Source organism: Petaurus breviceps, unplaced genomic scaffold (assembly GCF_028583685.1).
Source record: "Petaurus breviceps papuanus isolate PSGF00001 unplaced genomic scaffold, PetGlider_PUasm1.0 77, whole genome shotgun sequence".
Lineage (NCBI taxonomy): Eukaryota > Metazoa > Chordata > Mammalia > Diprotodontia > Petauridae > Petaurus > Petaurus breviceps.
Window position 1 is genome coordinate 12065995 of NW_027186492.1, and position 27408 is coordinate 12093402.

Consider the following 27408-nt stretch of genomic DNA (forward strand, 5'->3'; position numbering starts at 1 on the left):
GGGGGGGGGGGGGGGGGGGGGGGGGGGGAAGAGACGGGCGTAAAAGTGAAAGGGCTGCTCACTCCAAGAGGGGATTAAGTTGCGAGCGGAGATTCCATTTCAGCTGACAAGCCCCCACCCCACCCCCTTTTCTTAACCCTCCTTCCAGGTGGAACTCGTTAGCGGCGGCGGCAGCCCCGAGAAACCAGGGAGGGAAGAAGGGAGAGACACCGCCACCTTCTTCCTCCCCCGCGCGCCGCCCGCCACCAGGGCCCGGGAGCTGCGGGGAACGAAAATAGGGAGCTGGAGGGAGGAAGCCGGCTCCAGCCTCCTCCAACTCCCAGGCCAGCCGGCCTGCCTGCCCGGGTGCGCCGCGTCACCTGGGGGGCAGCAGCGGCTCCCTCTGCCCTTCACACTCACCGTCTCCCTCCCCGACCCCCGATCACACTTTCCCTCCCCCCCCCCACCGCCCCTTAGCCCCCGGGTCTGGAAGGGGAGGGCTTGGAGGGGAGGGGGGGGAAGCCCCTGGAACTGGCTGCAACCGGCGGCCACAGCGGTGGTGAGTGTGGAGAAGGGGGCGACCCTGACCAGGCCCCGGGGAGAAGAGAAGGTCCTACCTAACACGGTCGGTCTCCTCCGCCTCCTCCTCAAAGGCAGCAGCCCCGGCGGCGGCGGCGGCGGCAGGGGTGGCGGCGGCAGCAGCAGCGACATTCCTGGGGAGAGCTCACGCCGCCGCCGCCGCCTCCTCCTCCTCCTCCTCCTCCACCACTCTCCGCTCGCCTCCCAGCAGCACTGGCCGCCGCGTCCCTCCAGGCAACCCCCCCCCCCCCCCCCCCCCGCCCCCAGGCGCCCCGCCCGGCCGGGGCTGGGTCGTCGTCCTCTCTCTCTCCCTCCCCCCCAGGCCCCTCCGCCCGTTGCAGCCTGCCCGCCGGCCGGCCGCCGAGCTGGGCTCAGTAATGGCGGCCGCTCTGGCTCCCCCTCGCTGACGGCTCTCGCTCCCTCTCTCCCGAACTTTACCTCAGCATCTCTCCCGGCGCGCACCGCCGCCGGAACGCGCGCGCGCACAGCCCCACACCCGGAGCGGAGGCGCCGCCGCCACTCCAAGCTCGCGCGCGCGCGCGCCCTCGCGTCCCGTTCCCCCGCCCCCCTCCCGCAGCAGTCCTTCACCTCCCCAACACCTCCCTTCCCTCCCTCCCCCCCACTTCTCTCCCAGTTTAGCCCCGCCCTGGTCCTCGTCTCCCGGGAGCCGGGGAAGGCGCGAGCTAGCCAGGGGGGAGGGGAGCGGATGGGGGAGCCTGGTTCTTGCCCCCCTACTTCGAGCTCCCCCATTGGTTTCTGAATCCCTTCCCTCCCTTTCTTCCTCACTTTACCCTATTCATTGGTTCGCTCGCCTACTCCATTCCTTCCCACCTTCTCCCTTTCACCCACTGGGGACTGTGTGTGTGTCTTTTTTTTCCCTCTCCTTTTCCCTTCCTTCTTATCCTACTCCTCGATCCCACCCTCCACACTTTGAAAGCGACATGCCACACAGCATAAGCACCACCCCCGTTTTCCCCTTTCCTCAGTCCTCATTTTCTCTCCATAGCTCAGGGCAAGTCACTCTACTGCAAAGGAAAGAACTAGAGATCGGGTTAATCTGTTGCAAAATATGACCTGTGCACGGGCAAAATAAATCCCTTTTCCGTCCTGGAGCAGAAACAGATTCTTTGACGGGAGAAAAGGAGACTCACAAGCACGCCTGCACAGACATGCAAGTGTTTTTACTGCGTGTGTGTGTGTGTGTGTGTGTGTGTGTGTGCAGCCGGCTTGGCTTGGGAATCACTAGTAAGAAGCATTTGTTCACTCACAGCAGAGGCAGTATATATATTGGAGTCAATGCCATACTTCCACGGAAGGCAAAACTCCTACTGAAGCCAAGAGGAGGAGGAGTCATTTCTTAACGAACGTAAGGCATATGGGCTCAGGCCCGTATTCACACACGCACACAGGGACACACACGGACACACACAGAGTTGCTTAAAGAGTGTAGAACAAGGAAGGAGAAGAGAGGGTAAGAGACGTGGGAAAGAGTATTGTGAAGGCAAGAATATGCCATCCCTTTGGATTTACATCTATTCATTAGCCGCCTCCCTTTTTTTTTTTTTAAAAAAAATGGCTTGCATTATTGCTTTTAGCGTATACACATTTTATGCCGTATTTAGCCATCCTTTTGCATGTTGTGGTTTTACCTCTAGGAATTTCACAAGTAAATCACTTGTTTATAGAACCCATTCTTTGAGGGCACTCAAGTCCTAAGCCAAATCTCAGTTTAAACATAGACCTAAAATCTTGGTGTTCAAAGGAATCTTGGAGATCATGGAGAACAATTCACGGATTTTTTTTAACAGATGAAGAAACTGATACCCAGGGAAGTTAACTGGCTTGTCCAAGGTCACATGCTAGTAGTTTTCAACAGATTCTATGAAATCAAAGTATTTGTGAACCATAAATCTGTTCCAGGTATTGTTAAAACTTGGAAAACTTAAGTTATTGATGCAGGAGAATGGGGTGATTCCTCTTTGGGGATAGATTTATTCCTGTTCTAAAAACTAGCTATCATCAGTAAAGCAAAATATTAAAAAGGCTTGTAAATTCAAGTTGTTTCTTATTTTTTTAGGTTACATAAGGTACTGTCGGTATGTAAGGTTGTTTTTTAGTGCTGTAATGATGCAGTTGCTGCCAGCCATAAGTACATTTATGGATTGTCAGTAAAGAAACAACGAAAATTGCCTGTCAGTAAAATCTGTTAAAAAATATTTGTGTCAGTAAAAATGTCAGGATATTTCAGGAGAGAAGGTTCTTTCCCTTGTTCCTCCCTTCCCCCCTACACCTCCATATTTCTCAACAGTAAACTTAATGGATTTCTGCAATAAGGCAGGAAACAAGAAGTCTCAAGTTTTAATCCCACTTTACCTTTGCTTCTCTAATTAGCGGAAGGCAAATTATTGAAAAAAAAAAAATAACCTAAGGCAAAGTACTTACCGCCCAGTTCTACCTATTGAGTTAAGGACTGGCCATATTGCTGGGAGGTTTGAGGTGAAAGCAAGGAAGACAGCAGAGAGGATTAAATTAAGAAAAAAAAAAAACAGTGAGAGAGCAGTTTAAAAGTAAGATACAGAAAGAAAAGACAAAGAACCAAACATAGTGTAGGGTGGCAGAGAGCCACTTAGGTTTAGAGTTAGATGCCTGACCTAAGTTTAGATAATTTGTGGAAATTAATACATAAGTACCTGTAAAGGATTTCTTGATTTGGGGACTAAAAATTAAAGAGATAAATATGATGGTAATAGTAGTAGTGGTTTTAATATTGTTTCTAAAAATAAATTACTTCTAGAAGCATGAAAAATTTAAGTTAATTCAATAAATATAATCCAAAGTGCTTGCTTTCAAGGAGTTTATCAACTGTTTTTTTCCCTAATAAATAAGGAACTTTGTAACTGTTGGCACATATATCACAATAAACTAGAGTTGTCAGAGTCAAGTAATTAGTACTTATTTAGATGTATAAATATATGGGACAGGATTATGAGGTTTTAATTCCCTTTTCCCAAGTGTCTGTTCACGTTTCATTAGAGACTTTTGGGGCAACATAAAGTGCTCTAGACCTGGGTTTGAATCCCATTTCGGCTACTTACTTCCTCTGTAACCTTGAGTAAGTAAACTTAACTTCTCTGGGCCTCAGTTTCCTCATGTGCAAAACAAAGGAACAAGAATAGAACAGCAGTTCTCAGAATGTGTTCTGGAGAACCAAAGGGGTCTCTGAGACCCTTACATGGGGTTTGCAAGGTGAAAACTATTCTTAAAATAATACTGAGATATTTTACTTTCTAAGATAATAAATAGATAGAACTCACATAGATAAAAGTTCTTGGGGGCAATCCTCAGCTATTTTTATGAATATATAAAGGAGTCCTGAGTTTAAAAAGTTTGAGAAACACTGGACTCAAAAACCTCTGAGTTCCTTTCGCTGTTCTAAATCTCTGATATTATGCAGAAGTGAGAATTAAAATACAATGTAGTAACTATAACCTCATAATCTTATCCTATAAAAGTTGACTACTGTAATCAATAACAGTAAACTTGATGGATAGAATGCTGGATGTGAATTCAAGAAAACTTGAATTTGAACCCCTCCCTCAGACTTATTATCTCTGTGACCCTGGGCAAGACACTCAATCTCCATCTGTCTGGGTTTCTTCCCTACAATGGGGGTAATAAAAGCACTTACCTCCCAGGGTTCTTGTAAAGATAAAATGAGATAATATTTGCAAAGTTTTTTTTTGCAAATGTTAAAGCACCACATAAATGCTATTACTATTATTCATTTCTATAACAAGCATTTGATCCTTGCTCCCCTTTAATGTATAGGTTAACTTTCTTGTCCTGTGCCTTCCACAGTTTTTAAAGGCAGTGTGATCTGGTCCATTAGACCTTTAGTAAAGAGGAACTGGGTTCAAATCCCACCTCAGACACTTACAAACCTTATGAGTTGGAAAATTCACTTAAAGTCTCTAAGCCTGTCTCCTCATTTGATGATGATCAAATGAATCTGTCTCCCAGAGTTATCCTGAGGAGCTAATGAGATAATATATGTCTGGTGCTTTGCAAAGTGCTATGTCAGCTATTATTGCTATCATTTTAGGGTCCTGAGATTTTTAGGCATTATTCTTCCCTTGTCAGTGGGTATAGTCTAAGACAATGAATTGACTTTGAAAAAAAAAGAATATACTTTTTTAAATTAATTTCTTAAGGATGTCTGTTGTTCTCCAGGAAAAAAGAATAACAAATATAACATCTCAAAGATAATCCTGTCCTTTACTATAAAAATGGAGATCTCTTTCGTGGTAAAATGCTTTGACAAATAAAGGAAAAAAAATAAAGAAGAATGGCAAGAAAACACAATTTGAAAGTTGAATTAGACCGATAATTTTTAAAAAGAGACCATTGAGTGTTCAACTTTAAAAAATATAAAAGAGCAATTTTAAGAAAATGTGTAGTTCTTTTTAAGATAAAGCAGAACTCAGCTCACCTGTTCTAACCTTTAACAAAGAACGTCTTAAGTGCTTGTTCTACTGTGCCAGACACCTAAAATCACCAAAAGCCTTTGCTCTCTTAGCACTCATTCTTCATCTTATTTTGGTAAAATTCACAGAGTGAGTCTTTGACCAGGAACGGTTTCAATTTAGGGATTCTTGTAGGCAGTGTTAACACTTCTGCAAAGTATCAATGTGTTTGAGCTTTTGAGACCTAAATGGATAACTATCACTTTTTTTCTTCTTTCTGGAGTAGCTCTAGTCTAGGTTTTGCCATCATAACTAATACTTTGTTGGTACTCTGCAGAATTCACATTTCTCCATCACTATGAGGATCTTGGCAGCTAAAGAACCTGCCCTGTAGTGACAACTATGCCTCCTGCTGGAAAGTTTTCATAATAACAGTCTTCTCTAACCATCTTTTTAACAAAGGGGCATATTGAATGCAATAGTACACATTCTCACCAGCTTGTTAGTCATGAACAAAATAGGCCAGTGTTGTTTTGTTTTTGTGTTTTGCCATTCGGATACAAGTCAAGATTCCTTAAAACAGATGACTTTTGGTACATCAGCTTGATTCCAGAAGAAATTTACAGAAGAGATGAAACATGAAGTAATATTCACTTAGGTGTATAGCAGAAAATAAAAGTGTGAGGTATCCATCTCCAGGAAGTGTACACTTTGCTGCTGTTTATTCTATAATTTCCTATTGAGTTCACAACACCTATTTTCCCTTTCTGCTATAATCACTGATTTTTTTCTCCCTCACATCCCGGACAATTCTGAAACACTTATTTGTTTTGAGGGAAGAGGAATTAGCAACAATGTCATATTTGAACTATTGGACAAATAATTTTGTGCCATTAGTCCCACAGTCACTCTCATGTGTGGAGGTAAGGAACTAGCAGGTATGTCCCCTGTTTGTTTAAAGACTGCAAATGACAATGTCATCATAAAGAAAAGGTGCTAATTATGATTTGGCTCAAGTCAGAAAATATTTTGACAAGGGTTAAAATGAATGTGAGATGCCACTGGAAAACAGCAGGAAAAGAAAACAATTGACCTTTCTGGCATTTTGTACCATAGATATTTGTGATGCTGATTATCCGTAGATGGACTTTCAGATTTGAAATCCCAAACACTATGTCAGTATCTGGTTTTAGAATATCATACTGTTGTAGCTCTAGTCAAGGCATGTTATGAAGAATGAAAGCAACATTCAATTTCTGAATGATTAGTATTTTATAAGGATTATTTGTAATGCAGACCCCTTTTTGTCTTCAAGAATAATAATTCATTCAAGTCCCACCAGCACAAATACTTTAATTAGACAAAAATCTTCAAGTTATTTCTTCTCACAAAAGGAGGTATTGTCTTGCCATCTGGACCCTCCATTGAGTTTTTATGAAAGATCTCTGCATGGATTTAATCAGCCCCAATAAGGTTAACCCCATAAAGATAGAAAATAATTGCAAGGGTTGCCAATGGGAGGGATTTGGGGTCCATAAGAGGCAACATTGCTATTGTCTTTTGTAGATTCTTGTAAGAGGAAACTTTAATTTTGTGTTCCTTGAACCTGTATCCAGATAAATTAACTTTCTGCATATTTCCCTTGTTTTTACCCATTTTTATGTCCTAGTTTAAATTGTAAGCTCCTTCAGGAAAGAATGTTTGGGTTCTATATGACATCTAGCACATCATTGGTCCAGTGCTCAATAACTGTATAGTAATAACAATAACATTATAAAAAGCCTTTATGTTTTATGGGTTTCAATTGCTGTATTGTTAACAGAAAGCTTCAGACTGTATTTTGAAGTGCCAACTGAGATAATCACCTTAGAAAATACAAATCATTTTAAGAAACTGTCAAATTATCCATTGAATACTGGGTTAGATCCTCCAGTCCATATCTATACTTGGGAGTTGCTTGCAATAAAAGCCTGAGGGACAGAGACTTCAGGGAATGTTACCTCAGGGAAAGAGAAATCACAGGGCACAAGTGCATCTGAATAACAAAAACAAGGGTGGGCATCCATGGCTTAATTTCAGGTTATTAATCCTTCCATACTGTTCTAAACTAGTGCAATCTTTAATTCAGTTCACAACTACAGTAGAGAGCAAATTTTATTTTAGCAGTCTAAGCTTCTCTCTTTTTTAAAAGGCCATTCAAATCATGCTTCACATCTTCTTGATAAACACCACCTAGTTCCTTTTTTTATTCCTTTAGCACTGAAGTATCATAGCAAATGCTTCCAACTACATCCTACATATAATAATAGCTAGCATTTTTTAAGTGCTGTAAGTTTTGAAAAGTACTTTACAAATATCATCTTATTTGATCCTCACAACAACCCTGGCAAGTAGGTGATAATATTATCTTCATTTTACAATTGAGAAAACTGAGGCAGACAGAGGTTCATTACGTGCCTGAGACCAAATTTGAACTTCGGTCTTCCTGATTCTAATTTCAGTACTCTATCCATTGTGTCAACCCAGCAGCCTCTAAAATATGTTTCTTGGTGTGTGTCTCTCTTCCTCTCTCTATAAAATTGACCCTAACAATACAGACAAATCGTGGAGTGGCTATTCCCATCATGAAATAATTTTTTTTTTCTTTAAGGTTCTTGTTCCCTCAGCTGCTGGAAATGACTTTGTACTTATTTTGCATGTATTTTATATTGATCTATCTGTGTAAATGTCATTGTCTTTCCTTGGCCCAAGTAGAATATAAACTCTTTCAGGGCCTTCCTTTTGTTTGGCTCTTCGCAGGACCTAACTGGGTGCCTGGCATATAGCTGCTTCATAAATAAGAGCTTGATTTGGCTAGTAGGTTAAATAACTAGCTACGCTAATACATTGAAGATAGGATTTGTTTTCTGATGTACACCTCTTCTACTTCTCTCTTTTCTTCTTCTTCCTAAACCACCTTCTTCAGCTTCCCAGTGGCACTCGTGATCATTGCTTAGTGCTACTGAAGGAAATGGGGTAAAATGCTCTATGTAAATGTACATTTAACTGCATGTGAAAGAACCTCTTGATGGAATTTTTAAAAGTAAATACAGCACACAAACAATGTAGAATATAATTTTTGTGAAGAACTAATGGTTCTCCATCTTTTTTTCATTGTTACCCTCTGTAGATAACCTTTGTCTACCATGCTGCTGTCCTGGCTCACTTTATGATCATAAGCCTATTCCTCTTGGGTTCCTTGATGACTAAAAAAGCAAAATGCTTTCTGAATCCTAGATGCATTCCATGGTTCTAGGGTAATATTGCTCTCCTCTGAGCCACACAACTCAAACAAACAGATTTATTGGTTTCTGCCCACAAAATAAACTTCTCTTTTTTCTAGGTACCCAATTCCTTTGTCAGCTTCCCTCAACTCTGTATAGTTACTTCTTTCCAAATCCGTAGTTTCTCTAATAATTCAAATATCTTCACAGCTTTGCCTGCATAAAATTATCATCCAGAGTTTCCAACCCCCTTAGTCTCCATCCTGAGCCCAGGAACCTCTGGAATGTATCTCCAACTGGAGTCTCCTGGATTCACCTCTATCCAGGGATTTATCTTCTGGCCTCTTGCCTTTTCTCAGTTCCAACATTAACATTAAGATTAGTCTATCTAAGATCAAATACATTTGTATTATCTAATCCCAGTCAAGCTGGGGTCAGTTTCAGTCCACATACAAAGTTTTGCAAAAGTGCTTGCGCCAGTCTACAGCCATGGAACAGAGCAAAGTGACTCACTCTAAAATGATACCAGTGATATTGGTCTCATCAGTATAGTGCTCTAATATAAATTTAAAATAGCAAACAAGATTTGGAATTGTTAAAAATATAGAAGCAATCATTCTAATATTTCTTAATGCATAGATGGTTTCTATTTTAGTTTTCTTTCAGTTATATCCTCCCAAGGATGACTTTCTTATGGCCTCATCTCTTTCTCTCTCCTTTAGAGAAAACTGAAAAAAAAATATTAGGTGCTTATGTCTTTAAAATTCTTGTCAGCTTATTTCACTGGCTGTATACAATTGTGTCCCTCTACTCCTTCCTGTTCAAGTAAAGGACTCTGGGGTCTGACTTTTCAAAATGAATTTTGGAGTAGGTACAATACACACATTTTATCAGAAAATCTGGGAGAAGGACTGATAAACAGTGAGCTTTATTCTCCCTGATCTCAGACAACTGGGATCTCTCTGAATAGTATGAACCTTGAGGCAGAACTTTTGAAGCCTATAAATCAAAGGTGAGTGCCTACAAGGACTCCTCTTCTTCCTTGTCCCTAAATCATTGCTTAGCAAATATTTGGGGAGGCGAATTAACTCTTTCAAGCTGAAGGAGCACCACACTGAATGCTTCAAAGTAATCTAATTAGTTCTTCAAAATATGACCAGTGCAGTTTTATTTTGCCCAATTGATTGGCCCAGAAGTGTTAATGTGCCAGAAAGCAGTTAGGAATGGGAAGAAAAAGAGTACACTATATTTTAGGCACTCAAAAAAGCCATATCTGGTATCTATGGAGCCCTTTACATACATTATCTTATTTGATCTTCACAACAATTATGTGAAGCAGGTACAATGGGTCCATTTATACATGAGGAGACTGACAGCCAGAGAAGCTAAGCAACTTGTCAAGAATCACACAGCTAGTCAAGTATGAGAGGCAGGATATGAACAGAGATCTCAGCTTCCAAGAGACTCAATTTGGCACTCACTTTTTATTTGTTTTCTATGCATCTACAATTTTGCTTTTAGGTTTGTGTTCCTGGGATACAGATCTGATGAGCCATTCTAATGTTAACACAATGACAGCCCTGGCATTATTTTAGAAATAGACATATTTTGATGAATTAGAGAACTTTTACTTCTAAGTGACAAAGGGCAATTTAGACACATGAAAATCTTTACTTACCAGCATCATCTCTTTATCCATTAGACCCCACTAGTATGCTTCCCACTCTCTAGTTGCCAAATACACTTTGACTTTTTCTAGATAAATCAAGTCCATGGCATTAGCTGTTCATGGTAAATTGGAGAAGTGTGCAGAGATATTTTTGGTTGTATGAGGTTAGGCACAAGTAAGGTTTAGGGAGAACATCATCCACAAAGTTCTCCAATGCTTCAGAGAGTAATCTATTGACTGACAAGGGGACGCTTCCTCATTTCATTAGGGAAGGAAACTCCTATATTCAAAATATGGAGTTCTGGGAATTGTTTGCAATTATGGTAATCCAGAATTGGTAGACTAAATATTGTTCATACAATCAGAGGATCCTGGTTTTATAGGCAGAAGCTATCTTAGGTGCCATCTAGTCCAAATCCCTCATTTTACAGATAAAGAGACAGAAGCAGAGGGAAGCAAAGTACCTTGTATAAACTTACATAAAGAGTAGCATACCTGGGATTCAAAATAGGCCTTCTAACAATAAATCTTATGCTCTTTGTACCATGCCATACTATTTGTATTTGCTATATTAGTTTTCTTAGATTTAATTTTGTTCAGTTATATTAACAAAGCAAATTGCAGAGAGAAAAAACTCCTTATAGATTACAAGGAGTACTTATTTTCCAAATATACTTAAAAGATAATTTACAGATAAAAAGTATATACAAAGTGTGTACAAAGAAAGTTATAATCTATACTGGGCCACTGAATGTCTATATATAACTTATAATGGGACTTGGGGTTGGAGAAGAGAGATGCCTTAGAGAATATACAATACTTTCTTACATTGACAGATGCAGAGTTCAGAAAAAGTGAAGACCTGTTGGGTGATTTCAGTGCCTTTATTTAAAAAAAAAATTCCCTCCACATGCTAATCACTGCGTCACCCCTCAAAACATACATTTTGTGCTTGGGCTGATTGGCAGAAGAAATTCAACAGAAGGTTTCACGCATGGGCAGAAGCATCTCTCCTGACTATCCACTTAGCCACACAATCTCCCATCTTCTCCATGTCTCACGATTGAATCCTAGTCAAACAATGACCGAGCATCTCTTCTAACCCATTTTGCCCAAAGATGACACAGTTTAGTGAATAGCAAACAAATCTGACCATTTCTGTTATACTGTAATAGTTTCATCACTTACAACTTCTATTTAAAATGTGACAGGCATGATAGGGTATGAAAAAAATTCTTTTGGAGAATGACAGTTTGAAGGGGCAATAAATTCTGCTTAATCAAACTAATCAACCAACTTGTAGTCAAATTGCTTTTGTGATCAGGGTATTTTCCCCCTGCACATAATTCAAAATCAGAAAGCCAAAGGCATTCAGAAACAAATCATGCCTTTAATAGATTATGAATTTAAAGCTGGAAGGGGCCTTAAAGATCATCTAGTCCAACCCACCTTATTTTTAGATGAGGAAATGAAGGGAACAAGTAGCAGAGCTGGGAAGTAAACCAAGGTCCCAAACCAGCCTAACTTTCTGTACTTTTTTTTAAAGTTCCACAGATGTAATTTTGCAGTTTTTGTCCAATTAAATTGGATCCATGACTCCACATGAGGCAAGGCTGAGGCAAAGGGAAGCCTGGCTTTAACTAACATATAACTGGTTTTATTGAGGTTTCTGTGGAGCTTGGAAATCTGCAACTCATCCAAAAGAAGGGCATTCCTCAAATTCCATTTCACAAAAGCCATCCCTCTTTTGAGTGGCTTCTCCTTTGTTCTTCATTGTATCTAAATGTTTAGCTGGTCATTCCAAAAAACAGTGGTAAAGAGAGGTGTTTGGGGATAAGGAAAAAGAAACAAGGGAACTCTCATTTATCAATTCTTTTTGGTGGATAAGGAAAGAAAATCTATCTACTCACTACTCAGTGCAACTCAATAAAGATCAGAACTGGAAGTATCAATATTTGGGACCAATCATTAGCATAAAGCATTGACCCAGTCTCCAATTGTTTTAAATACTGTAGCAAAGTGGATTGTTTCTTATGGTGTACAAACAAACCCAAGGTTTTCAGAATCATTGTTTTCTTCTACATGTCATGATGTCTCTTATAAATGCAAAAATTCTTTTTTTTTTTTTAAGTTTGGAAAGCAGTTGTCTGCAAAAATCAAAAGGAATGTGAGGAAATTGCTGTTCTAAGAAGTGGCTGTAAGGAAAAGAATACATATAGCTAGCTAATGTAAGATTACCTCTCCCTGTCTTTTGATTTCTGAGAGCAAATGGCAGATCTACACATAAGGAGTCAGTTTTTCTTGATGTATATGTGAAGCAATGATGGTGTGGTGTCATGTGGTGTGGTGTGGTGATCAGAATTGTTTAACCTCTCCTATTTGCCCCTCAACCTAGTACTGACTCTTTGTTTGGATGATTTTCCCTGTATAAACTGTCTGCTCTCCACTCAGAGAAATATCAAAGAATTTGTATCTTTATCCTTTTGTTAGCTCCTGCTCCCAACCAGAGACAATACTTTTAATAAAAACACCTCATTATTAGATCTTTCTCCTTGACTGTCCCTCCACTGACTTTTCATTGGCTGTCCTCATGCCTAAAATGTTCTCTCTTTCTCTCTCTTGTCTTCCCCTTCAAGAAGCAGCTCTAATGTTACCTGCTATAAGAGGACTTTAGTCATTTTTGGTTCCTCTTCCCCACTTACAATGCTAGTGCTTCTCTTCTAAAATTATCCCTCATTTACTAGATAGATAGATAAATAGACATATGTATATCTGTATCTATATATTTTGTTTTTTCCATGTTGTCTCCTCCATTAGGATGAGGTCCTTGAGGGTTGGAACCATGTTTTTGTGCCTCTTTGTATACTCAGAGCATAGGCCTATACTATTAAGTGTTTGCTGATTATCTTTTTTCTGGGATATTTCTCCCTCGGTTTCCTCTTCCCAACTGTTTCCCATAAGCAAAGCCAGACTAACAAAGGCCTGTGGCTAATTATATGTATGAAGACAAAATAAAGGTTTAAAACAAGGAAGGGTAAACAGATTTTCCCTGTGAAAAGGAGAAGAGGTTTCATACTACTATGAGAAAGCCTGAGGATAGAAACAATAGGATTTGTGTGGTGGGGTTTATATTCCTAGCATGACCCAAGCAGCCTCCCTCAGAATCCTTGCCTCCTCCTTTGTAGGAGTTGTCTGCTTCTGTCCCACTCCAGGTGGCTTCATATAGCTTTTCTTCACCTCCATGTATCTTTTCATCTCATCAGAAGCTGGGTTTCTCTTCAAGTTGGCTTCCCTCCATAGCTACCCTAGCTCCCTGTATGTCTCTGCATCTATATCTGTATCTCTCTGGAATGAGTGTTTCTTCTCCCTGCTGGACCAGCTGATTTCCTTCAAAATGACATGGTGATGGGAGGGGGCTTGTGGAAAGGACTGGGCAGAGAAATTTCCTCCTTCCTCCTCTCCTTACTTGCAATGTCTCCAACTCTCCAAGTACAGAAATTCATCCAGAGTTTAACTATTCAAAGCCACCAGGGGTGTGGCTAATCCGTTTACTCAGCCAATCCTATTTTTCCCTTCTTGACAAAATCAGAGATGTTCATACCTCATAAAGAAATCAGAAGGTAAACACCTAATTAACACCTTGTGATTATATTCTGACCTTTCTGTTACTGCATCTACTGGGGAGGGAGGAACCCCTCCTTGCATATGTATAACTCATCAAAATAAATGGGAATGAATTAATAGAGGACTGTCCAAGCAGAGAACAGGCCTCCCCCACCCCCATCCCCACTCCCTAGGACACTGAAGAAATTCAGAGTATGAAAGAGCATTAGTTTAAAAAGACTTATAAATAGGGTTATTTTCTGCCCCAGTGGATTGTAAATTACATCAGAGCATTTCCACAAATTTTGCCTTTTTGAGGATTTTGAGCAGAACATTTAAGTTTTCTCAGTGCCCACTTTCTCAATATTAGCATAGGGTGGCCAGTGTGGAAACTCCCTTTATCAATTCAGACCAGAAATTCATGGTCAACTTAAGGCCTCAGAGAGTTGCCTATATATGAAATTTGATACAAATGATTCTAATTTGTGAAAACAGGAAGCACAGAAGGGTATATTGGAAAGAGCACTGGACTTGGAGTCAGTCTAGTCCTAGGTTCTAATCCCACCCAGAACATGATCATAAGAAAGTCATTTAATGTTACTGAGCCTCAGTTTCCTCATCTATAAAGGAGAAACTTATATTACTGCTAGTATCTACCTCACAGGGCTTGTGAAGGTCAAAAGAAATAACATATGCAAAACATTTTGTAACTCTTAAAGCACCATGTAAATGTCTGCTATAATGCCACAAAAACTACAATAAAGAAAAATTAGATCATTTAGCCTTGAAAATGAAAGATTGAATAGTACATTGGTGAAAACTTTCTGAAGGATGAATAAGGAAAATTAGGTTTAGACAATGGTAAAGTTAGACATCAGAAAGAATTTCTTGACCATGAGGGTTTTAAAAAATGGGATGATTTACTAAGGTAGATTGGCCCAAAGTTCTATAAAAATAGAATTCTCATCATCATAAGTTCTTGCTTAAAGTTAAAAGAATGGGGAAGATGGGAAGATCCCCAAGATATGGCAAACATCAGGTTAAAAATACCCACAAAATTAACCTGATTTTTGTTTGTTTAAAAAAAATTTTAATACAAGTTTTATTCGTAATCCAATTTTATTTCATTTTCTGTTCCAAATTTTCTCCCTCCCACTGTCCCTTTCCCTGCTCAATGAGAAAGCAAGAAAAACAAAACTTATTGTAAGTAAGTATTTAATCTGATTTTTAAACAATGATCCCTGTAATATAGAAATGACTCTTCCTGGGAATGATGATATAATAGGTAGTATTCAAAACATTAGAAAAGAGGGGTCACAATTCCTTTTTCTCTATTCTGCCTCATCCTGCCTCAAAGTTCTATCAATTTATCTTTAAAAATCATTTATTTCTTGCATAACACATCAGAAATTTTGAGGAGTGACTTTTTATATAATGATTATCAGTATGGCCACAAATTCATGCTTAGTGAGCAGCTTAAGCAGCTAGATGGCACAATGGACAGAGTGCTGGACTTCAAGTTAGAAGACCTGAGTTCAAATCTAACCTCAGACACTTACTACCTATATGACTTTGGGTAAGTCACTTCACTTGTCTGCCTAAGTTTTCTCAACTGTAAAATGGGGAAAATAATAACACCTACCTCCCTAAATTGTTGTGAGAGTCAAATAAGAGAATATTTGTAAAGCATTTAGCACATAATAGACACTACATAAATGCTTATTCCCCCTTTTCCCCCTTTCCCAATTGTAAATAATCTGAATGTCCATTCTCAAATAATGCTTGACACTTCTATAGCCCCTTTGATCTCCTTACAAAGATTAATTATATCTATTTTCTTCTCCATGTTACAGATAGAAATACAGAAGCCCAGAAAAGTTGAGTAATTTGCTGAAAATCATAGTAAATCAAGGACAGAGTTAGGAACTAAGTCTCACTCTAACTACTATTCCATTTTTTCTGGTAAAGAATCTGGGGATGAAAAGTTTGTTAATGTTCTTTTCACTATAATGAGTAAATCAATAAAATAATTACTGAGGGTATTTTCTTCTTCAAAATTACAACTTTTGTAATTACTGATGAATGTTAAGTCAATAGTATTCCAGCTTGTGCTATTTGATTGTCATTTGTTAAAGGGTTATAATACTCCATCATAACTAAGTCTATCCTTTTAAAAATTGCCATTGTTTAAAACATTTTCATCTCTTATTCTGAGAATGTAGGAATCATGAAGATTCTAAAAAGTGCCAATTCCAACAAACTATTATGCTGGGTTTTAAAAAGATCTTATTTTATATGTCTGTACATTTCAATCTCTATAACCCCACTCAATTTCTTTCAATGATTTATTTTTCTGCTTTACTGAAATCCCAAGATCCTCTTCCTAATGCCATGATTTTACTCTTCTAACCATTGTTTTCTTAAAGGTAAGTTTTGTGCAAAATTATTATGACTTACTTGAACTCTATAATTATGAAATATCTCACTCCTTTCTTTTGGCTTGACTACCATGGACACTGAATAAATGCTTCATAAGGTCAGAGGACTATCTCCAAATTATAACTGCACCATTAGTTGTTATAAGTAGCCTATCATTTTGAAGCCTAATTATGGAAAAAATCTTGTTAATTAAAAACAAGAAGGCCTTGAAAAAAAGACCCTGAATTTGACAAATTTGGGTTATCTTACATTTTAAGGACAACAGGGCCACTAGTTTATTGTGGAATAGCAGTTGCTGCCATGCTACAGGACTGTATTTTGGAAAAGCCAGCATCAATTTAATGAGATGTTGGTTCTATTCACATCTCTCCCAATTACCCAAAAGCAATGCTTGACTGAGGACCAAAAAAAGTGTTAAGATAAAGAATGAACCAGGACTGGAATATATCCAGATGCTTTCCTTTCAGTGAAGCCCAAAGGGAGATCTTTGATGGAGCCAGGGGAATATTGGGCAGGAGTTTGAGAACTGGTTTCAAATTCCCTGACCTTCTAAGAGTCACTCTTACTCAGTTCTTCCTTCTTTTATCTTACATTCACTTAGCCCCAAATAATAGTTCCAAACTAATGTTTCAAATGAAGTAGGGAAGCTTAGACCATGCAATAGGACCCCATAAGGCAATGATTTCTAAACATCACATGGTGATGCCCCTCCTATTCATAAGCAAAAAAATGTCCATATCCTCACATGCTTATCATAAAACAATCTATAGAAATAGTTTTCTTGGCTGTATTTTATTAAAATGAACATTTTAAATTATTATAATTTGCAACAAATGCTAAAATGCAACAAAACAATGTAACATTAATAAAATCATTTATTATTTTCATATTTCTATTTTTTTATTTTTTATCATTAAATTAAATTTTATGTTTATTTTTAGATTACATCATTCATTTCCACAAGATTTTGACTTACAAATTTTCTCCCCATCTTTCCCCTATCTACCACCCCAAAACAGCAATCCCACTGTATACTCCTCCCCCAATCTGCTCTCTCCTATATCCTCCCCCATGCCTCCTCCAACTTTCCAGTAGGGCAAAATGGATCTCTATACCCCAGTGGCTGTATATCTTATCTCCCAGTTGCATGTATATATATATATATATATATATATATATATATATATATATATTAAACATTTTATTTTAAAACTTTGAATTCCAGATTCATTCCCTTCCTCCCTTGTCACCCACCCTTACTGGGAAGATAAGCAATTCAATAGAGGTTGTACATATGTAGCTATGCAAAACATTTCCATAGTGGATATATTGTGAAAAATTGACTATATTTCCTCCATCCTATCCCCCCCCCCCCCCAACCTGTTCTATTCTCTACTTTGACCCTGTCTCTTTTCAAAAGTGTGTGCTTCCCTTCCCCCCAACTGGCCCTCCCCTCCATCTTCCCCCCTCTCATTCCTCTCCTCCCTACTCTCCTATGGGGCTAAATACCCCATTTAGTGTATATATCATTCCCTCCCTAAGCCAAATGCAATGAGAGTGAGGTTGACCCATCCCCTTTTGCCTTTCTGTTCTCCTCCACTGTAACAGTTTTCCCTTGCCTCTTCCATATGAGATAATTTATCCTATTCTGTCTCTTCCCATCTCCTCTCATTATCTCTCTCACCTCTCAATTTCACCTTTTAAGTATCATCCCTTCCTATTCAACTGTTCCTGTGCCCTCTGTCTATGTATACCTGTACACATATATACATATACTCACATATGTATTCATATGCCTATATAATCTCCTATATAGACATATACGAGTATGTATACATATTACATTCCCTTCAACTATTCTCATGCTGAGAAAGGTTTCGTAAGTTACAATTATCGTTTTTCCATGTAGGAATGTAAATAGTTCAACTTTGATAAGTTCTTTGTGATTTCTTTTCCTTGTTTACCTTCTCATTCTTCTCTTACTTCTTGTATCTGAATGTCAAATTTTCTCTTCAACTCTGGTTATTTCATCAAGAATGCTTGAAAGTCCTCTATTTCATTGAATATTTTCCCCTGAAACATGATACTTGCTTTTGCTGGGTAAGTGATTCTTGGTTTTAATCCCAGCTCCTTTGACCTCCAGAATATCATATTTTAAGCCCTTCAATCCCTCAATGTAGAAGCTGCTAGATCCTGTGTTATCCTGATTATGTTTCCACAATGTTCAAATTGTTTCTTCTTGGCTGCTTGTAATATTTTCCTCTTGGTCTGGGAACTCCAGAACCTGGCTATAACAATCCTAGGAGTTTTCTTTTGGGGATCTTTTTCAAGAGGTGATCAGTGGATTCTTTCAACCTCTATTTTGCCCTTTGCTTCTAAAACATCAGGGCAATTTTCCTGGAGAATTTCTTGAAGGATGATTTCTAGGTTCTTTTTTTTTGATCATGGCTTTCAAGTAGTCCAATAATTTTTAAATTATCTCTCCTGGATCTATTTTCCAGGTCAGTGGCTTTTCCAGTGAGATACTTCACATTGCCTTCTATTTTTTTCATTCTTTTGGATCTGTTTAATAGTATCTTGATTTCTCATAAAGTCAGTAGCTTCCATTTGCTCCAATCTAATTCTGAAGGAATGATTCTCTTCAGTGAGCTTTTGAGATTCTTTTTCCATCTGGAAAATTAAACTTTTTAAGGCATTCTTCTCCTCATTGGCTTTTTGAGCCTCTTTTGCCACTTGAGTTAGTCTATTTTTTAAGGTGTTATTTTCTTCAGTCAGGTTGTGGACTCTCGTTTCATGATTTTCTTGCATCATTCTCATTTCTCTTCCCAACTTTTCCTCTACTTCTCTTATTTGGTTTTCAAAATCCTTCTTAAGCTCCTCTATGGCCTGTAACCAGTTCATATTTTTTTTGGAAGCTTTTGGTAGAGGAGTTCTGACTTTTGTCTTCCTCCCATTCCATGCTTTGATCCTTTTTGTCCCCCCAAAAGGAATCTAAGGTTTGACTGCTGTGCTTGTTTTGCTTCCTTTGCTTGCTCATATTGCCACTCAATCACTTGACTTTTGAGCTTTTTGCCACAGTAGAACTTTGCTTCCAGAGAGGAGAGCTTTGTCCCAAATTGCTGGGGTATTCATAGCTGCTGGAGCTATTAGTTGGCTGCCCTCTCTGAAGCCTCCACAGGCTCTGGCACCTGGTCACCCACCACAGGACCTCCACCCTAGACAGCAATCCAGATCCAAGCAGGTTAAAGCAAGAGCAATTACACCTTAGAATGGTTGCTTGGTCCTACTACAATCTGCAGGCCAGGAGTTCTAAAGTAGCCATGTGGCAGTGGCTGCCATGCCTCAGACTCTTCTCCCTTCAGGGGGTGGAGTCTGGACCACACTCCCGGACTCCCTGTTCCCAAAGTCCACTGACCTCTCACTTTGTCTTTGGTATCTATGGGTTGATAATTCTGGAAACTGCCACAGCTGCTGGTGATCAACTCTCCTGATGTCCCTCTAGTCGAGGCTGGTTGTGGCTGCCCTGAGGCTAAAATTTAGGTTCATAAGGGGCTGGGTTCTGCTCCCTGTGTGTTGCAATGAACCCTTCCTGCTGGTCTTCCAGGCTGTCTTCAGGTTTGTTTCTCTCTGTCACTTTGTGGGTTCTGTAGCCCTAAAGTTTGGTTAGAGTCATTTTTTATAGGTATTTGAGGTGGTTATAGAGGGACCATACAGAGTTTTCCTGCTTTTATGCCACCATCTTGGCTCTTCTCCATATTTCTAATTTCAACAAATAAAACGATAACATGTATATAATATTGGTGGGGCTTTTGGCACAAATATTTTCAAAACATGGTATCAGTGCTGATATTGTTGCTTGAAAATATTTTTCATTTGCTAATCAAGATCAATATTTTGTATTTGTAAAAGCTATAACAGATGTTAAAAACAATAATAAAATGTGTATTTTTTCATTTGATAAACCAGATAATATTTTATTCAGCCAAGGCCAAAATATAATATTTTCAAGTTGAAACATTTGTTTTAATGTTCAAAATAAAGATATTAACCATTCTTCTTTAAATGAAGACCAAATCTGTCACATTTGCCTATGATATGAGAAATGTGTACATGATCCTTTCATATTTAGAAATAATATGAGAATCACATCGCCATGTAAAAAAGAACCATTCAAAATAACTACAAAATATATGAAATATGTAAGAATCTATCTACCAAGGCATATTCAAGACCTATAGAGATACAAATATAAATCACTCCTTTAAAGAGATAAAAATTGACTTAAATAATTAGAGGAATACTGTGGGCTCATAGCTGGGTGATGCTAATATAAGATAAAAACTGATGATACTACTTAAAGTAATTCACAGATTTAGTGTTGTGCTAATCAAGCTGCTAAAGGGATACTTTAAAAAGCTAGGCAAAAGCAATACAAAATTCCTTTGAAGGAACAATGATTTAGGATCTCAAAAAAGCTCTAATTTGTTTCATAAATGCATATGGGTCAGAGTATGAATATAGGGATACCGAATTGATTTTAAAGTGTTTATTTTTTTTAATGTAAGCCAAATATGTAGGTTTAGGAGGAAATTTTGCTAGAAAATTCATCTTTATCTCAATCATTATTATTAGTTCAAATGACATCTTTTAGCTCAATCACTCTTTAAAGTACTTTGGTATTAGAAAAATGACATGTTCTGCAGTAATATAGATGTATCTATGTCTGTCCCTTATTGTCACATAATTTTGCAAGAATCTTTCCTTTTAATGGACTATTTTTATGAAGCTGGTTATTTTTGTTACAACTTAAAATTATACATAACTTCTCATTTGTATTTCTCAATACAAGTGACTATCTGAGGCACACCATGTTTCCAAATTGCACAAGTGGACATATTTTTAATTAGTGCTTGTGGACCTGTCTTTCATCTTGATATTAATTAAGTCCCACAAATGCAAAATTCAATACATCTGTACACATATAATTTCATTAAAAATTCATCAATTATTTCAAAAATTTTGAGTGTGGTTTGGCCATCAATAAATTTGCAAAGTAGCAAATCTCCCCTAACATTAATTTCTATAACATATTGTACATATGTAATTAAATAAGCATCTTTATATCTGTTGCTTCATCTACTTAGACTGGAAAATACAAAGATTTTAGTTTCTCAATTAATTGATTGCAAAGGTCTTCTGACATGAGCAATTTTATTTCCCACCATATTATTTTCAATTGGATTCATGCAAAGCAGTTTTGCACATATTTTTAGAAGTAATATTTTTTTTACTACATCAGTAGCATCAGGTAGCACCAACATTTCTCCTAACCAATTAAAATTTTTGCACTTAGAAAATTTTATAAGGAACATTATATGATATTATATATGACATGATAATATAACAATCCATTTTTATATAATTGGCATTATTTTGTAAAGGGTTTTCTTTTTTTGCTTGTTAAAAACATCTTTCTTCCAGAAAATTCTCTTGTCAACAAATTTGCATATCAAAATGTCACTTCAATTTATTTAGTGTCTTGCTATCTGTAGCTAATGCATTTATACAAAGCAAACACAGCAATCTTTCCTTTCCATCAGTAATAGTACTTGTGAATCCCAATAACAAATATACTGAACTGCATTTTCTGGACTTGGACTTTTTGCTTTGTGGTTTTATATTCTTGCCACTTAAACTGCTTATATTTTCCTTGTGCTGGTTTCAGCTTCTTCAGTGACCTTTCTCTTCAAATTGGTTATATATTTATCTATTACAAATTAGACACAACAAATATACAAGACCATATTCAAGTTATTTCAATGTAGAGGTCTATGGCCCAGGAAATGACAACCTCTTCTTCTAAGAGATACCTGATTCATGGACCTAGTTTAAGTCCTGGGGGACTTAATGACCCTAAATGACCCTAAATCTTCTACCCATTTTATCCTCACCGCATAGCACCAGGAAAAATCTTTTAAAATATAAGTTTGGATAATATATAAGGTCTCCTAATAAGGGATAAACAGGATATTTTCTTTAAAAGGCACAAAGTAGATGAATTATAGGACAACTATTTATTTCCTATAAGATAAAATAAATGCTTAAAATAAAAGACTCATATACATTTACAAATACTTGAAGTGGGAATGCACCATTCCTTTTATACTTTTCCAAGATGTTAATGCCCAAAACATTAAATCATCAAAAATCTGGTCAGAATAAGCATTTCACCTCCATCTTCTCTCTGTACTGTCAGAACAACTTACTCTTGGTTCATCTCTTCTGGAAAGCAAATGCTTATCTTGGACTCATCTTCCCACAGGCAGTTATCATGAGTGGTGATGAGTAACCTGCTGAGTACCCAGCACCATCCATATCAGGAATGTTGTATAATCACCTGTGCTCAGGGAAAGAAACATAAAGCAGGAAAAGCAGCAATGATTTGAGGTCCAATGCAGTTGCCATAACTTCCACGGGGAAGGGCAGATACACTGTTCTCCTCTCCCTTGCCCAGAAGTCTGAGGGAAAGCTTGAATAGTCCTCATATGCTTGACAGATGGGAAGAAAAAGCAATAGTTAAAGTTGTTTCTCCTTTTAAGTCTCCTGATTGGGTATCTCTTCCTGTTTAGTAACCATTCCTTTATTTTTATATAACCTCTTGCCCCTTGCTGCTGTCACAAAGAACCAAGGATAAACCAATAGTCTGGTCACATGTGCCCTTCAGCAATCAGCCAAGACATGGTATTAGACATAGTTCAACTAGATGACCACCACAAGAGGTAAGCAAGCATGTTCAGCTCTATGTTAAGTGCCCTAGATAGAACAGATTGGGAATGGTTCCCAGATTACCCTCACTGCATGAATATTTTTTAAGTTGTCTTTTTGTAAACAAAATTATATTGTACTGGCCAAAATGAATGGCATTGAGAAATACATTCTGGTAGTCTTTAACTTCCTCAGGAAGGTTGTTTAACTTCACATTTAGCCACAACTTTCAGATAGATCAAGCACCACAATGGTGCAACACTCAACTGTGTCATGAGCCTACAAGGACTGAAGGCGACAGTAGCAGATCACACCTAGCTGGCACTTGCTGATGACTCAAATTTGACATTGTTTGTACATCCTGTTTTAAGTAGCAGCTACACTGTATTCCTGTCAATTGGAGCAATCTAGCCCGGTTAGTCTCGATTTTGTTGACTTTGATTTGAACTTTATGTTGGTTGAAAAAAAATATTCTCCCACATTTCTGTGGGAGTTGTACTTGAAAATATTCACTAATTTTGACTGTTGCTTCACACCCCTCCTGAGAGAGTCTCACCCTCCCCCAGCAGGACATGCCCTACAATGTGGAAAACTCTGCCATATGGAGGGCATCCCACTCACAATTTTCATGCTCCTGTTGATGTAAATTAATTCACTCTGACTCTTTCTTCTAGCCAGAGAGGGTTCTTTTTAAAAATAAAAACAAGGATCACACACACCTACACCCCGCCCCCCACACACACACACCTTGAGTAAGTTCTTAAAGATTCAGAGCCCCCTTACAATCTATCACCCAGTGAGTCTGACTCAGGTTTGCTAGGGTGGGGAGGAATTTATCTGGCATTTGCAAAGCAAAACATATTCCAGAAGCAAACCTGAAACTACTTTATGAAGCAATCAGTGGTCAATGGTAGCTAGTAAATAAGTAGAAATTATGAAGACAGTGTGCTAAAGGAGGTAGGGGTATAATAGTGCAGAGAGTAAGAAACATCACTTTTGCTACTACATTAACACCATGTGGAATTCTGTATACAACTACAATAAAGTTAAGGAGCACTTACAGTTTTCAAAATATAAATTGAGTTGCAAAATTAATTTCTGCTTTACAGAATCACACAGGGAATAATTAAATGTAACAAGGCATCTTATATGTTCAGAAATTAATTTCTATGCTAATCTTGAACCCTAAAATTTTACCACTCTGCTTTGGTTTTAATCACTTTAACCAAAACACATTCACTTAAGTTTATATATCAAATGTCATTTTTTCAACAGCTTTCACAAAATAATTTTACTCTGATCTGGGATTTGATATCCTACACTGCTCTTCTATAACAACAACCAAAGGAGATAATTATCTATTTCTATCTAAAAATTCCCAACTTTTGTACATGTTTCTGGAGATAATGTTTTAGATTGCTGGGATTTTTTTTAAAGAATCTAGGAGCTTGAGATGAAACAAAGTTTGTTTTTTAACTTATATCTATTATTATAGCTCCCCTCAAAGAGTGAAAATATTAAATTAATCAAAACCAAAAAAGTAACCTAGACAAATCTAAACTAGCATTTTTCTAGTGGGAGGAAGAGGCTTTGTAAGTTGGAAAGCAGGAGAAAGACCCTCTCTGAGGCACTGTAAGGCAGTTTTCTCTCTATTTCCACACAAGGGTGGGAATCAGAGAAGGAATAACTAGTTTTCCTCTAGAGTCAATCAATTCTATGCCACCACTTTTCTTAGATAAATATAATAATTATGGCTGAAATAAGATTGATAGCCCTAGTTCATTATATCACTCTAGCCTTGTAGCCATCTGAGGCATCCCAGGCAACTGTTTATTTATTCCACTAGTTTCTTTCTTTGCTGTCCCTGGGGGTGCCTACAATGACCTCACCATCTCCCATCATTCTCCAATTAAGGAAGAGGGAAAAAAAGGAGGAGAAAAAAAAAGAATGAAATGATGTAGAGAAAATGTAGGAGGATAAGTGTCTAATGATAAATTTTAACATCATAGGTTGGTTTAAGGATAAACAAAGGAGAAAGAAGAGATCAGACGAGCTCTAAGGTCTATTCCAAATTTAATATGCTATAATTCTATAATTTGAAAGCTGCTGCAGAGTTAATACATAAATACAGTAAAAAGCTTAATTTCCTTTTCATAATCACAGCAGATCACAAAGGTTGGGAAGGAGGGATAAGGAAAGAAAAACGAAGAAATGTAGGAAAGAGTCCAAAGGTAATCTGTCTTTGAGTCTATCTACCAACCAGCTATGCTGAGTTTACCTGTGTTTTTACAACCTCCTTAAGGCTTGTGGGGTTCCCACTGTGAGAGAGATTGTGAGGAGCAGGGTATGACACCTAGGTAGGGAACCTGAGGAATGGGAGGATGGTGTTGCTCTTGTAACAGGAAAGTAAGAAGGGGGAAGGGTTTGGGATAGGGGTGAAGAATCTGTTGCCTCAAGGCCAGATGTGGCCCTCTAGGCCCTCAAGTGGGGCCCTTTGACTGAATCCAAACTTCAAAGAACAAATTTTAGCTAATGGTTTCCCAGCACATTGAAGAAGTTTGCTTGACTTTATTTTTAGAAATTTCTAGATGATTCCACGATTGCTCTTGGTTCTAATATTATGATCCTAATTGATAAAAACTTTATGTCTAAACTTTTCATTTTATAGTACTCAAAAAGGCGAAATTCAAGGATATTTTCCTCCGAATATGCTGGGGATGGGTACAGCAATTTCCCAGGCAATATTTAATGTATTTAGAAATAATGATTAGTCATAAGAATTCAGTAGGATATTTTTTGAGATTTAGGTAAAATTTTATTTTAATTCTGCTTTACCTGATAAAGTAGCTCATTTAATATTTGTCTAATGAGCACACAGAAACCTCCCTCAAGTCTCAGGTTCATGCTGTAGGATTATTAAGAGGACCTCTGCTTAAACTTCTAAATAAAAGAAGGAAAATAAAGCTCTCAACTAATTACACTTTACTTGTGAACATGGATAAAGTGAAGTCCCAATGTGCTGGGAAACCATTAGCTAAAATTCTTTGGTGAACCTGGTGAAATAGAAAAAGTTGTGGGATTTGAAGTCAAAAGTCCTGGGTTCAAATCCTAACTCTGCTGTATAGCTGAATGGCCAGACTGTGGGCAAGTCACTTACCCTCTCTGGATCTTAGCTTTGTTATCTATAAAAAGAGATAAATGCTATCAGACCACTACATCAGTTGTATCACACTCACACAGAAATGGAGGTCACTGACTAAAACCTAAATAAGAATTCCTGCAGGGGTGTGTTGATTTAGGAAACTACATAGTAACATTATATATGTTTTATTGTATTTTATTTGTTTTGTTAAAAAAAAAATTCCCAATTTTATCAATCTGGTTCAGGCAGCTCTGGAGTATTTTAAGCCAAGGTCTCATGTTTAAATTTCTGGACTAGATGATCTCTAAGGTCCATTGAATTTCTAGATCTATTTTCCTAAATCCATGATACCAAACTCATTATCTGTCCTTCTAAACCAGGGATGGGGAACCTGCGGCCTTAAGACCACATATGGCCTTCTAGGTCCTTGGGTGTAGCCTCTTGGCTGTCCAAGTTTTTTTTGTTGTTTTTTTTTGTTTTTTACAGAACAAATCCTTTTATTAAAGGGATTTGTTCTTTGAAGTTTGGATTCAGTCAAAGGGCCACACTTGAGGACCTAGAGGGCTACATCTGGCCTTGAGGCAACAGATTCCCCATCCCTATCCTAAACCCTTCCCCCTTCTAAGTTTCCTGTTACTGTCCAAAGCAACACCATCCTCCCATTCCTCAGGTCCTCAACCTAGGTGTCATACCCTGATCCTCACAATCTCTCTGTCACACACATACCCCAATATCTCATCTGTCCTCAAGGCCTGTTGACTTCACCTTTGCAGCATCTTTCAAACACACCCCTTTGCCTCCCCTGATACTGCCACCAATCTGGTTCAGACCTTCAGCAATTCAAACTTCTACTATGGAAATAGCTTGCCTCGAGTCATGTTAGTTAGCTTCTCAATTCCAGTGACTTCCTATCACCTGCAGTATCAAATACAAAAGGCTCTGTCTGCCATTCAAAGCCCTCTATAACCAATCCCCACTATCCATCTTCTTACCCTTGACTCCTCATTCGTCCCTGTACCCTTTCTGCCAGAACAAGACACTCCCTCTCTCTGCTCCAGGCCTTTACTCAGACTGTTCCTAATACCTGGAATTCTCTCTCCCCTTATCCTAGCCTCCTTGCTTTCTTGGCTCCCTTCAAGTCCTAACGTCTCCTCTTCTACAGGAAGCCTTTCCCTACCCCTCTTATTTGTAGTGCCTTCCCTCTTTTAGTGATTTCCTATTTTTCCTGTATATGGCTTGTTCATACATACTTGTTTGCCTGTTGTTCCCCTCATTAGACAGACTATGAGCTCCTTCACTGTAAGAGACTGTCTTTTGCCTCTTTTAATATCTTCACTGCTTAGCACTATGCCAGCACATAGTAGGAGCTTAACAAATGTTTATTGACTGACTAATGAATATCATCGTTTAGTTCTCACTTCATATTATGGTTAAAAGACTCTAGTTTTCTTATGGTTATCCATCTGGTGCCATCTTCTGCTACATCCTCCTCTATTGCCTCACCAT

The 27408-nt window shown here is 38.3% G+C and overlaps 1 protein-coding gene and 1 long non-coding RNA gene across 5 annotated transcripts in view; one reads left to right on the forward strand and one right to left on the reverse strand.

Annotated features, from left to right (window-relative positions):
• Positions 1 to 1130, reverse strand: part of ARHGAP5 (Rho GTPase activating protein 5) — a 110603-nt gene extending 109473 nt beyond the window's left edge. For 2 of the 4 annotated variants that reach the window (XM_069105983.1, XM_069105979.1), the window contains exon 1: positions 597 to 728. The gene's annotated coding sequence lies outside the window, so the exon portion shown is untranslated. Of the gene's footprint in view, positions 1 to 596; positions 855 to 996 lie in introns of those variants that run through there. The other 2 variants (XM_069105982.1, XM_069105980.1) reach the window with 2 other exon arrangements.
• A 426-nt stretch (positions 1131 to 1556) lies between these two features.
• LOC138175331 (uncharacterized) overlaps positions 1557 to 27408 on the forward strand; it is a 34683-nt gene continuing 8831 nt past the window's right edge. Inside the window, exon 1 of the long non-coding RNA XR_011171974.1 lies at positions 1557 to 2029. This is a non-coding gene — a long non-coding RNA (uncharacterized lncRNA). The remainder of the gene's footprint in view (positions 2030 to 27408) is intronic.